At 53.2% G+C, this 14198-nt stretch overlaps 1 long non-coding RNA gene across 1 annotated transcript; it reads left to right on the top strand.

Moving 5' to 3' along the window:
- The first annotated feature begins 4018 nt into the window (after window positions 1-4018).
- LOC122471231 lies at window positions 4019-9185 on the top strand. Its single transcript, XR_006294150.1, has 2 exons — window positions 4019-6433; window positions 8185-9185. It is a non-coding gene; the product is annotated as an uncharacterized LOC122471231 (long non-coding RNA).
- Window positions 9186-14198: the final 5013 nt, after the last annotated feature.

Here is a 14198-nt window from a genome sequence, read left to right as displayed (position 1 = left end):
AGATGCAGCCTTCCCCGCCCCATTCAACACCTCGTTTTTTTGGTTTCACCCTGGGGTTTGTGTGCAGCTGACCGGCCACCGTTATGGGGCTGGCCACGCTGGTTGCTCGTGGCTGGGCTCTGTTCCGACCGGCTCGTGCCAGGCCGTACTGACCGTTCAACATTTTTGTGAATAAATGACCTATTTTTAAAACTCTTTATTTGGAACAAATTCTAGATTCTCAAGAAGTTGCAAAAAAATATATACGGGGAGGTCCCCTGAACTATATCCAGTTTTCTTCAATGGTAACATCTTGCATAATTATAGTACAATATCATACCCAGGAAAGTGACGTTTGTATAAATCTGTAGAATCTACTCGGATTTCACCAGTTGTGTGTGTGCGTGTGTGTGCGTGTGTGTGCGTCTGTGTGCACATGCAGTTTTGTGTCATTTTATCTCACGAGTAGATCTGTTAACCAGCACCACAATCCAGACACAAGGAGCCCCCTTAGGCTGTGTCTTTACTCTGTCACACCCACAGATTGGCTTTTTTCCTCCACTCAGCGTGATTCCCTTGAGATTCGTAAAAGGTACTATGTGTATCCACGGTTTGTTCCTTTGTATTGCTAAGTAGTATCCGTGGTGTGGATGTAACGCGTTCCTTGAAGGGTACTGGCTGTTTCCAGTTTGGGGCCATTATGAAGAAAGCCACTATGAACAGTCGTGCATAGGTTTTTGTGTGCACCTAAGTTTTCATTTCTGGGCGAATATGATAAGTGCATATTTAGTTTTGTAAGAAATCGCCAATTTTCTAGATGGCTGCATCATTTTACGTTTCTGTCAGCAACGTAGGCGGGATCTAGTTTCTACGCGTCCTCACCGGCACAGGGTGTTGTCTGTTTCTTTTTGTTTTAGCCACCGTGGTAGGCGTGTAGCGATAGTTCACTGTGGTTTCAATTTGTGGCTAATATTGTCGAACTCTCTTCATGTGCTTAATTCCTGTCTATCTTTGTCAGTGAAAGGTCTTTTGGTTCCTTTTCCCCATTTTCCAACTCGATTTTATTTCTGCTATGGATTTTTGAACGTTCTTTTTAATACGTATGTATTCTAAATGTAAATCCTTTGCAAAATAAGTGGTTTGTAGAGGTGCCTGGGTGGCTCAGTCGTTAGATGTCGGACTCTGGATTTCGGCTCAAGTCGCGATTTCGCGGTCATGAGATCAAGCCCAGCGTCGGGCTCTGTGCTGGGCCTGGAGTCTGCTTGAGAGTCTCTCTCTCCAAAAAAAAAAAAAAAAAAAAATAGTGGTTTGCAAATATTTTCTCTCCATCTGTAACTTGTTTTTCATCCCATTAACAGTCTTTTTTTTTTTTCCCCCTATTGAGATATAAATGACACACTGTAATTTCATGCTTTTAAAGCGCACGGTCCACTAGTGTTTAGTGTGTGCATAATTTTGTACAACAGTTAATCACTATAAAATTCCTGAGCATTTCCATCACTCCAGAAATAAACTCCAGACCCATTAGGCAGCCCCTCCTCATTCTTCCCCTCCCTCCAGCCTTCACATCCACTTTGTCTCCGGATTCGCCTGCTCTGAGTGTTTTGCACAAGTGGAATCACACCACACGGGATCTTGTGGGTCCGGCTTCTTTCTCTCAGCAGCATGTTTTCAGGCCTTACGTTTTGCAGGCTTTCCGTTCCTTTTATGGCTGGACAGTATTCCCTTGTACGGACAGACCGCATGGCGTCGGTCCATTGTTCGGAGCTGGATTGTGTCCTCCAAAAAGGAAATGTTGAAATCCCAGCCCTCCGTACCTCAGAACCTGACCTTATTTGGATACAGGGTGGTTGCCCATGTAACTAGTAAAATACAGTCATACTGAGGATCAAGCCCTTAATGACTCGCGTCCTAGTAAGATACACAGAAGACGGCCACGTGACAACAGAGGCAGAAATTGAAGTGACACAGTCACAGCCCAGGAAATGCCGAGCTTGGCAAGAGAGGAGCCCCCTCCAGCTCCCGGAGGGGCGAGGCGCCTCCGACACCTTGGTGTCAGTCGTCTGGTCTCCAGAGCTGGGAGACCGTACACTTCTGTGGTTTGAAATCACCTGGTTCGTGGCCGTGCCTTTCCGCAGCCGGAGGAAACTCACACATCCACTCGTTAGGGCCCTTTGGATCGTCTCCACCCGTTGGCTGTTGTGAATCATGCCGCTGTGAACGGTCCTGGACAGGTTTCTGTGTGGATATTTGCTTTCAATTCTCTTGGCTCTGTACTTCGCAGGGGAACTGCTGAGTCATATGGTTACTCTGTATTTAATTTTCTGTGTGTGTGTGTGTGTGTGTGTGTGTGTGTGTGTGTGAAAAATACACGTAACATGAAATCTATCATTTTAACCATTTTAAAGTGTAGGATTCAGGGGCACTAAGGAATCTGCAAATTGCGCAACCATCACCATGATCTAGGTCCAGAACTTTCCCCCCACAAACTGAAACGCTGTAACCAATCCCCCTCCCCCCTCCCCCAGCCCCTGAAAATCACTACGGGGCTTTCTGTCCCTATGGATTTGCCATCCCTAGTATCTCATCTAAACGGGGTTAGACCATATGCGCCCTCTCGTGTCTCGTCCTCTCGTGTGTGGCTTCCTTCACTTCCACCTTCCAGTTCAGCCACGTTCTGGCCTGTGGCAGTACTTCCTTCCTTCTGTGGAGGAGTGGTACCTTTGAGAGAGAGAGAGACAGAGCACGAGTAGGGGAGGCGTAGAGAGAGAGCGAGAATCCGAAGCAGGCTCCAGGCTCCCAGCTGTCAGCACAGAGCCCGACGCGGGGCTCGAACTCACAGACCGCGAGATGGTGACCTGAGCCGAAGCCGGACGTTTACCGGAAGAGCCCCCCAGGCGCCCCGAGGGTTCTGTTGTTTATAAGCCACCCAGGCTGTGGAAATTTGTTGCAGCAGCCGGAACAGACTGAGACGGTTTTGCCCGGTTTTAGAACATAACCGGGCTTCCGTGCTCAGCATAGCGTCTCCAGACTCCCAGATACTATGTTGCCGGAGACGGGACTTGTTTCTTCTCACTGCTGTACCAGGTTCCATCACCAGAACAGACCACAAGCGACCACCCACCACCCGGGGGACATCCGGGTGGTGTCCAGCTTTTTGCCTGTCACAGATAAGGCCGCAGGGGACATTCTGGAACGCGTCTTCGGGTGCGTCCGGGCTCTTGTTTGTCTTGGGGGACGTCATGGGGCACGCACGTAGCTCTAGCAGGTGCTGGCAGATGTATTTCCGAGGTAGGCGTACCATGGGGTGCTCCCGTGTAAAGGGGGAGACTTTGCTTTTGCCCAGCCTCTTATGGAGTTGTAGTTTTTCTTTGCATTTCTTCGGTGGGTAATAATGTGCAACAACTCCTGGGGCACCTGGGGGGCTCCGTCGGGTAAGCATCCGACTTCGGCTCAGGTCATGATTCGCCTGTGAGTTCGAGCCCCACGTTGGGCTGTGTGCTGACAGCTTGGAACCTGGAGCCTGCTTCGGATTCTGTCTCCCTCTCTCTCTCTTTCTCTCTCTCTGTGCCCCTCCCCACTTATGCTCCCTCTCTCTCCCTCGCTCTCAAAATAAATAAATATTAAAAAAACATTTTAGGGATGCCCGGGTGGCTCAGTCGGTTGAGCATCCGACTTCGGCTCAGATCATGATCTCATGGTTTCTGAGTTCAAGCCCTGCGTCGGGCTCTATGCTGACAGCTCAGAGTCTGGAATCTGCTTCGGATTCTGTCTCCCGCTCTCTCTCTCTCTCTCTGTGCCCCTCCCCACTTATGCTCCCTCTCTCTCTCTCGCTCTCAAAATAAATAAATATTAAAAAAATATTTTAGGGGTGCCTGGGTGGCTCAGTGGGTTAAGCGTCCGACTTCGGCTCAGGTCATGGTCTCGTGGTCCGTGGGTTCGAGCCCTGCGTCGGGCTCTGTGCTGACAGCTCAGAGCCTGGAGCCTGTTTCAGACTCTGTGTCTCCCTCTCGCTCTGCCCCTTCCCCACTCATGCTTGCTCTCTCTCTCTCTCACTCTCTCTCTCAAAATATAAATAAACATTAAAAAAAATAACGTGGGACACCTTTTCATATTCCAACTTCCCACTTAACGCTATGTTTGAACAGCACTCACTATAATCCTGAGAGGTTGGCATTCTTGGACGGATGGGGACATTTGGAGGGCAGAAGGGGCCGGCGGCTTGCCTGAAGAGGAACAGCTGGTACATGGTGGATCCCGGATAAACTCGGATGACAGGGCGTGAGCTCCTACCCGCTGAACTGCAGAGGAGCCTTGTCCTAGGACAGGAACGAGCTCTTCTCCGTCTCGAACTGGAGGAAGACGGGCAGAACTCAGATCAGCCCTTTATTTATTTTCTTCAGATCAGCACATGAATCACTGGAGCCCGGCAACACACGGGTTAAGAAGGCTCTGTGGGGAACAGGCTTTGCTCTCCCCCGCGATAGCCCCTGCTGTTATTTTTACGGGAAAGCATGTTCTGAGTTCCAAGCCCGGATGCCAGAGGGAGGCCCGGTGCATGGCCCGTGGGAGCCTGTCTGTGTACCCAACGAAACCATCACGACTTGAGTAATAGCGAGTCCTGGAAATGATGACGGCCGCTTCCAAGCTTGTTGCCAGCCACTTGCTGGCCTTTGCAGAAACCTGAGACGCAGGCATGTGTGTAGGGGAGGCGGGAGGCGGAAGTCCCCGCCAAGGAGTCTCAGGTTGCGCAATCTCCACGACGCTAGAATCCGTTTTCCCCTCCCGTCTCGGTCAGGCTGCCCGGGAGCAAACCTGGAGACGGAGATTGGTGTGCAAGCCGTCCTCTGAAGTCACGGTCCCAGGGTGGTCTGCAAGGGGCGGGGGGAGGAGACCAAGAAGCCAAGCGGGGATGGGCTTTTCTTCGGCAAAGTCTCCCCGAGGGTTTGTCCAGGCTCGGGCGGAGGAGCTGGGCCTTCATATCCAAGTACCTGCGTGTCAGTGACCAAGGGTTCACCTGGGGACAGAAGCCCCGGGCAGCTCTCAGCATCCGCGTGTGCACGCGAAGTAACTGCAGGTGCACGCCGTGCGAAGCAAAGCACCCCAAAGACCAAGGAGGCCGGAAAGAATCACAAGGCTTCAGGGGAGCTCCCAGAGCACACTGGGGGCCGCCGGTCTTGCTGGACTCACACCAGTCAATCTCATCCGGCTCCAAACGTGTGACAAGTTGTTCAGTGAGGTGCCGATACCTTGTAACATTTTCGTTGCTTCCAGAAAACAAGAGGCCAGTGATACTTGCCAATGGCAAATGCCAGAAACAATGTGAGCCGCAGCCAGAGGCAGGGATTCCTGCTCACCAATCCGGGAGGTCAGCCTGTTGACACAGCCGATCCAAGGAAGCTGGCCTCCTGCAACCACACACCGTCTGTGATTCCCGGCAGCCCGGGAAAGAACGTTACTCCCGGAGGCTGGGACGGCGGCCCGGCGGTTTTCTCTCTCCGTCTCCTCCGAAGCCTTTCCCTGCCTGCCGACGCGTGGGACCATCTACCGTGACACTGTTGATCGGAACTCAGCATGCTGATGGAAAAGTGCAAACACGTGAGTGTGTACAGACGGGTGGATTTTCCCAACGTGAACTCATCCATGTGACCCCCTCCCAGGAGCCCTTCAGGACGTCGGGAGATCCCCCGGGCGCCCTTTCGCTCCCCTCCCTCCGCCCCCTCCTTCCCAGGGAAGGTGCCATCCCGACGTCCGACCCCAGAGGCTAGTTCTGCCCGCCACGGACATTCTATACGAGTGACATCACGCGGGGTGTGCTCTTTCGTGGCCGGATTCGTTCACGCAGCCCCACCTTTGTGAGGTTTGTCTGTATGACGGTTTGCCACGGCGGTTTGCTCTTGTTCCATCGTCGTCTACTGTCCCATTGATGATGTCCCACTGACGGGCATCAGAGCTCGCTCCCTTTGGGGCCGTTGGAAACGGTGTGCCTGTGAGTGTTCTAGAACGTGCTTCTGGGTGCGCGTATGTGTGCATACTGTTGGGCGCACACCCAGGGGAATGCCTGGCTGTCCGGTATTTGCATGTTCAGCTTGATGAGGTGCAGCCTGTTTGCAAAGTGCACTGATTTACACGCTCGGAAAAGTGCAGCTGTTCTGGGGCCTGCACCACCTCGCCAGCACTTGGTATTTGGAACTTCCGTTTTGCTTGCCACCCAGTCATAATGCAGGGAATGATACACGTTGATATTCTCCACCCTTACGACTGCGGCTGGTTTTTATAACATCTTTGTGGGAATCGGAAAAGGACCCTCCTGCCTTAAGACCCTTCCGCCGGATGAAAATGTGATGAAAGCTGGTTTTGTCAGAGCATGTCATGTGACTGCCCTCTGCTGGAAGACTGCTGAAATTCATAGTACAGAGCCTGGATGCCGGCGATGGAAATGGCAGCCTCTTAGGTGTGGTAGCCTTGGGCAGTGCACAGTGTGGTAGCCTTGGGCAGTGCACACCCTGGACAACCACACATGGTGACCCTGCCACTCTTCACTCTTGTTCACACACACTGGAGGTGACGGTCAGGACTGGGCAGAGGCGGCCCAATGAAAGCTCACAGAATGATGGCCCGGGGACTGAACCTGGTCTGCTGTTTTTATTCGACCCGCAGAGGGGGAAAAAAATGGAGCTAATATTTTAAAATTTGGCAGATTGTGTCTAATGATCTGGAAAAATCTGAGGAATCAGAGAAAGCAGAGAAACTGGGCCCTCACTCCCAAATTATAACACAGAGGCTGCTCTCCATGTGTCTCCAGTTAGCCTTCGTCTCCGCCAAGCCCGATTGTCCCTCAAGCCTTAGTCAATGGCTATAGCAAAATGAAACTATGCTAATGCAGCGTCAGATGCCTTCCCCAAGTGTCTTCCCTTATGTATCAGCAGTCTTCACTGCTGCTGGAGGCCTATAAATTTTTTTATTTTTTATTTATTTTTATTTTTTTTTTCAACGTTTATTTATTTTTGGGACAGAGAGAGACAGAGCATGAACGGGGGAGGGGCAGAGAGAGAGGGAGACACAGAATCCGAAACAGGCTCCAGGCTCTGAGCCATCAGCCCAGAGCCCGACGCGGGGCTCGAACTCACGGACGGCGAGATTGTGACCTGGCTGAAGTCGGACGCTTAACCGACTGTGCCACCCAGGCGCCCCTGGAGGCCTATAAATTTGTGACCACTGGTCTTGATACTGATGAAAAAAACCCCACCCCAAGCTGATCCTTAGATCGTAAGATCAAGTAACCCCTATATTCTTTGTGCTCTAGTGAAAATCCCATCGGACAAGGTTTCGGTGGAATCATAGGGTCGAAGGGCTGGAGTTTGCCGGCCCCAACCCCTGCCCCAAGGGGTTGGTGCTTCACCAGCTGGTGGCCCAGGAAGGGGGGAGGTGGGGGAATGTGGCGGGAGGGCTGGGTGAGCGGGTGAGGGTGAGGGGGCTGCATCTAGAACTTGCTCGGAGGGAATCCGGTGTCCCAGGGATCGGGGCTGGGACAGTGTAGCAGCCTGACAGTTATGGGGCTGAGACAGAGTTGACGATTTTGAGGGAGAGAGAGAGAAAGAGAGAGATAGTGTGGGGGAGGGGGAGAGAGAGGGAGACACAGAATCCGAAGCAGGCTCCAGGCTCTGTGCTGACGGCTCAGCACAGAGCCTGACGCGGTGCTCGAACTCACGAGCTGTGAGATCGTGACCTGAGCCGAAGTCAGATGCTGCACCGACTGAGCCACCCGGGCGCCCCATTATTGGGCACTTACTATGTTCCGGGAACTGCGTCACGTCAGGTAGCCTTCACAACGATGCTGTCTGCCCTACTGTGTGTCCTCTGATAAGCCCTGTTTTGTAGACAAACCGAAGCCCGAGGCCCAGATCACACTCAGGGGTGGCGGGAGGGCGGGTTTGAACCCAGACCTTCCTGATTGTGGGGCTCCAGCTTCAGACGCCTTTTCTCTTCTGCTCAGAGAGTGTCTGATTTAGAAGCAGAACCTCTTAACTTGTGGCACCAGGTGGAATCTAGGTGGGAAGACAGAACTTTGTAATAATCACAGATGTGTTGGTCTGGTTTTGCTGCTCTCTGGGAGATGTGAGTCCTTTTGATTTTCGATGTCACGAACTCTGAGCGCCCACAGGCTGAAAACCACTGATGTCCTACCTTATCTTTCTCTTGCAGGGCCTCCCAGAGTGACCTGATGCTTTGCACAAGGTCACACGTCCCGTCTGTGCCACAACCGGAATCGGGAGCCCGGGTCCTGACTCACTGATTTTTCTCCACCCGACGTGCAGTCTGAGTTTCCAAATCCGGCAGGCATCAGAGCACGCTGCTCTTTAGAAAGATGAGCCAATTTACATTCTTCCCCGGCAGGCCGCGGGCTGCCCCCTCTCCCGGAGAGCCCTTTTTCAAACTGACATCTGTCAGCAGCCTTGATCCGTGCGTGGCTTTTTCCAAGCGGTGGTCCTGCTCGGGGACCTCAGCTCAACTTTGATTCCAGCCGCGGCACACGGGCAGCCCCTCCCGGCTCCAGTAAGACGGGTCGTGCCCTGGCTGCGAGGGACAGCGTGTGGGCAACCGGGCCCGCGCTGTGCCCTTGCAGGGGTGGGGAAAGGCTCCCATGAGATGCGGGCACGCAAGTGTTTGGAAGAATCATGCGATGTTGGGCAAAGGCAGAGCGTTAGGATTGCGGTCGGTGGGGGAGCGGGCCGGAGGAGGAGGCAGATGGGCGGGTGCCGCGTCCTCTTCTGGAGTCGGGCCCAGAGCCCAGGGCTCCCCTCCCTTCCCTCTGACAGTGCAGGGCTCGCCAGGTTCTGTGCCGGCAATCGAGGGAGCGCCGGAGCTCTCTGACGCTGTGGCTCGGCACTGGAGCCTTCCTTTGGAGACATCTGCCAGCGAGATCGGAGCAAAGCTCCTTTGAGGCCACGAAGAGGTGATTGTTTTGCATTGTGTAGGAGGAGCCATCCAGGGAAGGAGAAATTTCCCTCCGAGAAATTCAAGAGGCGATGCCGGAATCCTGTCAATTCCACGACTCACGGAGCGGGGTCTTCGCCTTTGTAGGGATGGGTGCGGGGGATGGGCAGGGGGCCGTGACGTGTGCGGGGTCCTTCCTTAGCGGGCAGAAGTCAAAACGGGTGGGACGTGTTCATTCATGTATTTCCTCATTAAAAATAATTTACTGGCATGCATGCCTCGCCTTCTGTATGGACCCAGCCCTCGGGGCCCAAAGTGCAGGCAGAAATGGATACCCACACGAGTGACTTAGGAGGGCACCGAGGCGGGAAGCGTCAATGCTGCTGGGGAGGTGGGTGTCAGGGGGTCTTCTGGAAATGAGGTGGCATTAGCATCTTAAAGGATGCATAAGATTTTCCCAATTAGAGAAAGAAGGGAAAGGCATTTAAGGTGGAGGAATGGCATGAGCAAAGGCCCTGTGGCTGGCAGGAGCGGGGAGGTTTTGAGCATAAGGGATCACCTGGGGTGGCTGGAGCATGAGGCGCTTGTAGAGGAGGGGGAAGCCCAAATCAGGCTGTGGAGACCCTCTGACACTGCGGTGGGGGGCTGTTATCACTCCTTGCCTCATATTTCCACGGGACGGAGGCTGTCTCTAGGAAGGAAAAGCACCATTGGAGGACTTTGTCTGCCTGCCTGTCGCCAGAGTGACACAGTGTGCTCAGAGGCACAGCAGACCTGTGGCCCTGGGTCCCCTCTCCCACTATGTCCCATGCGGACGGCCGGGGAGGTGTGCCAGTTGAGATCCAGACCTGTCCACGGCAGCTAAGCTCCTGGGGGGGCTGGATCCTGGAATGTCTGGGTGGAGCAGAGCCCCCAGCCCATCAGGAACGGCCCTGCCCGGGTCTGGTCCAGGGATGAGAAGGGCATTCTTGCTGCTTTAAGCCCCAGCACATCTGGGGTTGGTTACAGCAGGTTGTCCGAGTCTGATACATCAGGTGTCGGGAGAGGAAAGGGCAGGAGGAGAGGAGCGGAAGTGACCCACGAGAGGGACTCCTTCCTTGGGGTGCCTGCAGGGGAGCCATGAACATGCAAGCACGCAGCAACATACTCACCACTAGGGGGCGCTGATTCACCCTGGGCACCAAGAGCGGCTGAAACTAAGCTTTAGGTAAAAACAAAGTGCACGCACACACGCACGCACACACACACACACACACACACACACACCGTGGAAAATGAATTCCAGTACTGCCTGTAATCTACAAGTTTTGTATTTTTCAAAGAAGGTAACAGCCAATGATTTACTGCCCTAAAACTTGAAAATAGATTATTTGGGGTTTGGGCATGCTGACATACACCGAATTGTCTCTCCTATTTGCATAAAATATGTGATTTCCTTGTCAGTGGTTGCGTTCCGTCTCCAGACAAAACTCTGAACGTGCCAAAGTGATCTTACATACCGCACCACACATGCTCTGGATAAACCGCTTGTACTCAAATCTACATCTCAGCCCTGCCTCTGGGAGGACCCAGATGAAGACAGCCAGCTATGATCGCCAATTACATAGAAAATGGTGATAAGAAAACCCTTGACATTGGGGCTTTAGTTAAAATTGCATTTCCAGGTCTGGGGCTGTACGTCCACCATAGACCTTGAAATGTGTGGATGTCTGATCTTATCTACTCAGGCTCCCGTGGAAACTGCCCCTTCTCACTCAGCCCACCCCTCCAACGGCCGTCTGATGGTCGCAGTGGGAACCGCCATGTTTCTTCGGCGTCTGCTGTTGACAAAGTCCCTTGCTCTGGAGGCGGCTTCACCACAGCTGATCCAGGCAGAGACTTTCCTGGTGCTAAGAGACTCCAGGTTGGCTGGAGTTGGGCACAACTCTCTCGACCCCAGGTAGAGAAACCCTGAGTGCCTTTGGCAAAGACCATCTTCTCCCCGGTTGGCCAGGCATGCCAAGAAGGCAGAACGGATGCCTGGGTTCCCTCAGGTGCTCTGGTTCCTGGCTGTGGTCTGGAGCCGACACTCACATTCTTACATCCCTAGTCTGAAACTCCCATCTGGTTTTGGTGGTAACCCAAAGAAGCCAACGAAGTCCTACCTCACATGGAAACGGAGGCTCCCAGGTGTCCACAGAGGCTTGTCATCAACGTGGGATCCAAGTGTGTTTCGTAGCAGATACTAACGGAGTCTGAAGAGTAGAAAGCTGTACAGCAGCAACAGTCAGGGCAGCATGGCTTCGGCTCGACTCTGTCAACCAGAAACGCAATTAATCAAAGCCATGCATTTCCCAAGCTCCCCGTCGGCCTGACGCGTCACTGTGTTGGGAGATGATTTAAGAGGGAGCCGATGCTACAGAGGAAGGGGACAGGCGTGCATTAAATACAAGCAAGCAAACAAACAAACAAACAAGGGAGGAGAATGGCTGGTCACTCTGATTGCCCCAGGCTCCGTGTATGGTTCCGAGAGTGACATCGGATCTCCTATAACGCTATGGGGAGTCTAACGTGGGACGTTTCCTTCCTGCTGCAGCATCGACACAGCGCAGATTCACAGGGAAGGGGGCAAGGACGGGGCATGAATTCAGTGCTGGGTCCACCTGGCACCTTGCGAGGCACCCCACTGGGTGTTCATAGGCGGCTTCCTCCAAGCAAACCAGGGAGCAGCTGTCGAGAGAGGAATTTCTCTCCTAGAAGGCAAAGGTGGAGTCTTAAGTATTTACAGTCTGAGCGAGGATCTGGGCCCATGGGCGGTGCTCAGTACATACCTATAAAATAACGAAGGAGTCCGTGAAGTCTAGTCTTCCCAAACTGCCCAAGTGCAAGGGGAGGGGACACAGGTCCCATCCCTCCACGGGAGGGGTGTCAAGCTAGAGCAGGTGGGATGGGAGATGATGTCCGTGGTCCCTTTCGGAAAACACAACCTGCCTTAAGACTAGAGGGAGACATGGGGCGCCTGGGTGGCTCAGTCGGTTGAGCGGCCGACTTCGGCTCAGGTCATGGTCTCACTGTTTGTGAGTTCGAGCCCCGCGTCGGGCTCTGGGCTGACAGCTCAGAGCCTGGAGCCTGTTTCAGATTCCGTGTGTCCCTCTCTCTGACCCTCCCCCATTCATGCTCTGTCTCTCTCTGTCTCAAAAATAAATAAACATTAAAAAAAAAAAAGACTAGAGGGAGACAGTGGCACAAGGGAACCAAAAGATTTGCAAGAACCTTCTGCCAATCCCACCGAGGATCCATGTTCCTGGTTTAGATAAAGGAAATGGGGTAGGGGGAGCGTGGTCTGTGGTCCGAACTCGGCCCATCCACTTATTCCCAGAGTGACCTTTGACCTGCACCTCCCTGCACCTGTAAGAGCTGGCACATGTGATGAGCGGTGGCTGGGATGCCTGTTGGCGTCACCGCTACCGGTTACAGCGGGTTGGATCTGCTGCAAGGCCCTTTGCCCTCTTAGTCACTGGGCGTATGGTCTGTGTGTGACATGCCCTACATCGATATGAAGACTGACACGATCTGGCCCTGACTTTGGGTGTTGGGACAAGGCGGATTCTGTGTGGGGGAGGAGTACCGCCAGACGAGGGACATCTGGGGAGTCCAACGACACAGAGGTCCGGTGTTTGTCGAGAGAATGGCATGGGCCCAGGGAGCCTGGGGAACAAGGCTGGAGGGCAGCCTAGTGGGTTGCGTCTTGGCTGGGGACCTGCCCCGGGTGGGCTGTGTGCTTGCAAAATCGGAGTCAGGGGGATTTAGCGGGGGCGGCCTCTGGCTCAGAGAGATGCCACGATTCTCTCCAGGTGGGCATTGCAGTGCTCTCGTTTTCATTTTTTTATTGTCTTCCCATCCCAACCTCCAGTAAGAGTCTCTGGGTCAGGGTCGGGGTCAGGGTCAGGAGAGGGCAGATTTTGTGTCCCGCCTTCTAAAGGGAGGTGTCCAGACTTGGCCTCCACCCAGAGGCTGGGCTTGGGCTGACTCTAGATTCCCCCAGGCAGTGGGGTGGGGACCCCTGCCCCTCTCTTGGGAGACAGAGCTCTGCAGTGAATTTCGGCCAACGCTCAGCGCCGTCTTGTGTGAGCAGCACCCCCCACGCACGTCTTGTGCCTGCCTTTTTCCATCCGCAGTCTGTCTTCCTTCCCTAACTCCCTCACAGGGATACAAAGTGCCTGCAAAGCACTTTTTTGTTCGTCAGACAAAAAGAAAAAAAAAGGCACTACCGAGATAGAAGATATTATTAATACCTCACGATTGTAAAAATGGTGATCAGGGAATTGAATTAAGGCATTATGGGAGAGCTGCGGTAGTGAATGTTTTAGAAATAAAACACACATGATAAAAGAATTATCAGAGCTACTAATTATAGAGCGGGGACTGTTAAGGGAACAGAGGAAAGTCTGCGCTGAGGGGAAAACGGGAAGAAAATTGGTGAACGGAGAAATGGAAATTAAGCAGGAGAGAAATATTTACGTGCGTTGCCTTTTCTGTTAGCGTCACCTGAGATGTGATGTGTAGAATCGAAAGGAGTCGTTCGTTTAAAGAGGAAAGTGGTCATTTGTTAAGAACGATTTATTTTATATTTTTACGCTGACGTCAGTTTCATTGAGGTATAATTTACACCTAGTGAAATGTCCCTTTTCCGTGTGTGGTTCCATGAATTTTGACAAAGATATTGTCATGGATGTTCCCCTGCAATGAAGATCTAGAATATTCCATCACCCCACTCAGTCTCCCACAGTCTGCCTTATGCCACCGTCTCATCCCCGGAGATGTCCTGCTCCAAGCCAGGAAGGACTTCTTGATGACTGAATCCAGCAGACATCTTTGAGATGGTTCAGATGTTCATTCAACTGAGTGGGGCCGGGACGAGGGTGTGCCCAGAATGGAGGCACGGGTGTGTGGGGTGAGTAGAGGAGACATGGAGGAACTGAGACCACAGGGTCTTAATCCTCTTGAAGGGAGAGGCCAGACTGCCCCATCAGAGTGTTGAGGTTGGGACACTGGATAAGGTGTGAGCGGGGCCGGGAAAGCCGGGAAGCATCTGGAGGAAGAGGAGGAATGAAGAATGTCCCGCTTCCTTGTCATCAAGGGGACGGGAAGGTGAAGGGAAGGAGCAAGGCAGGGCTGGGTGTTGGGACAGAGGCAGGGGACAGGTGACGAAGACGCGGCTCTGTGTCAGCCTCGCCCACCAGATCCTGGGTCGTCGGGGACTTTCTCAGTGCAGCGAGGGGCTTCAGGGACAGGACTTCCAA

The sequence above is a fragment of the Prionailurus bengalensis genome, chromosome E3 (assembly GCF_016509475.1).
Source record: "Prionailurus bengalensis isolate Pbe53 chromosome E3, Fcat_Pben_1.1_paternal_pri, whole genome shotgun sequence".
NCBI classification, from domain to species: domain Eukaryota; kingdom Metazoa; phylum Chordata; class Mammalia; order Carnivora; family Felidae; genus Prionailurus; species Prionailurus bengalensis.
The sequence above is the reverse complement of the archived record's forward strand: the minus strand, read 5'-3'. Positions and strand labels throughout refer to the sequence as shown.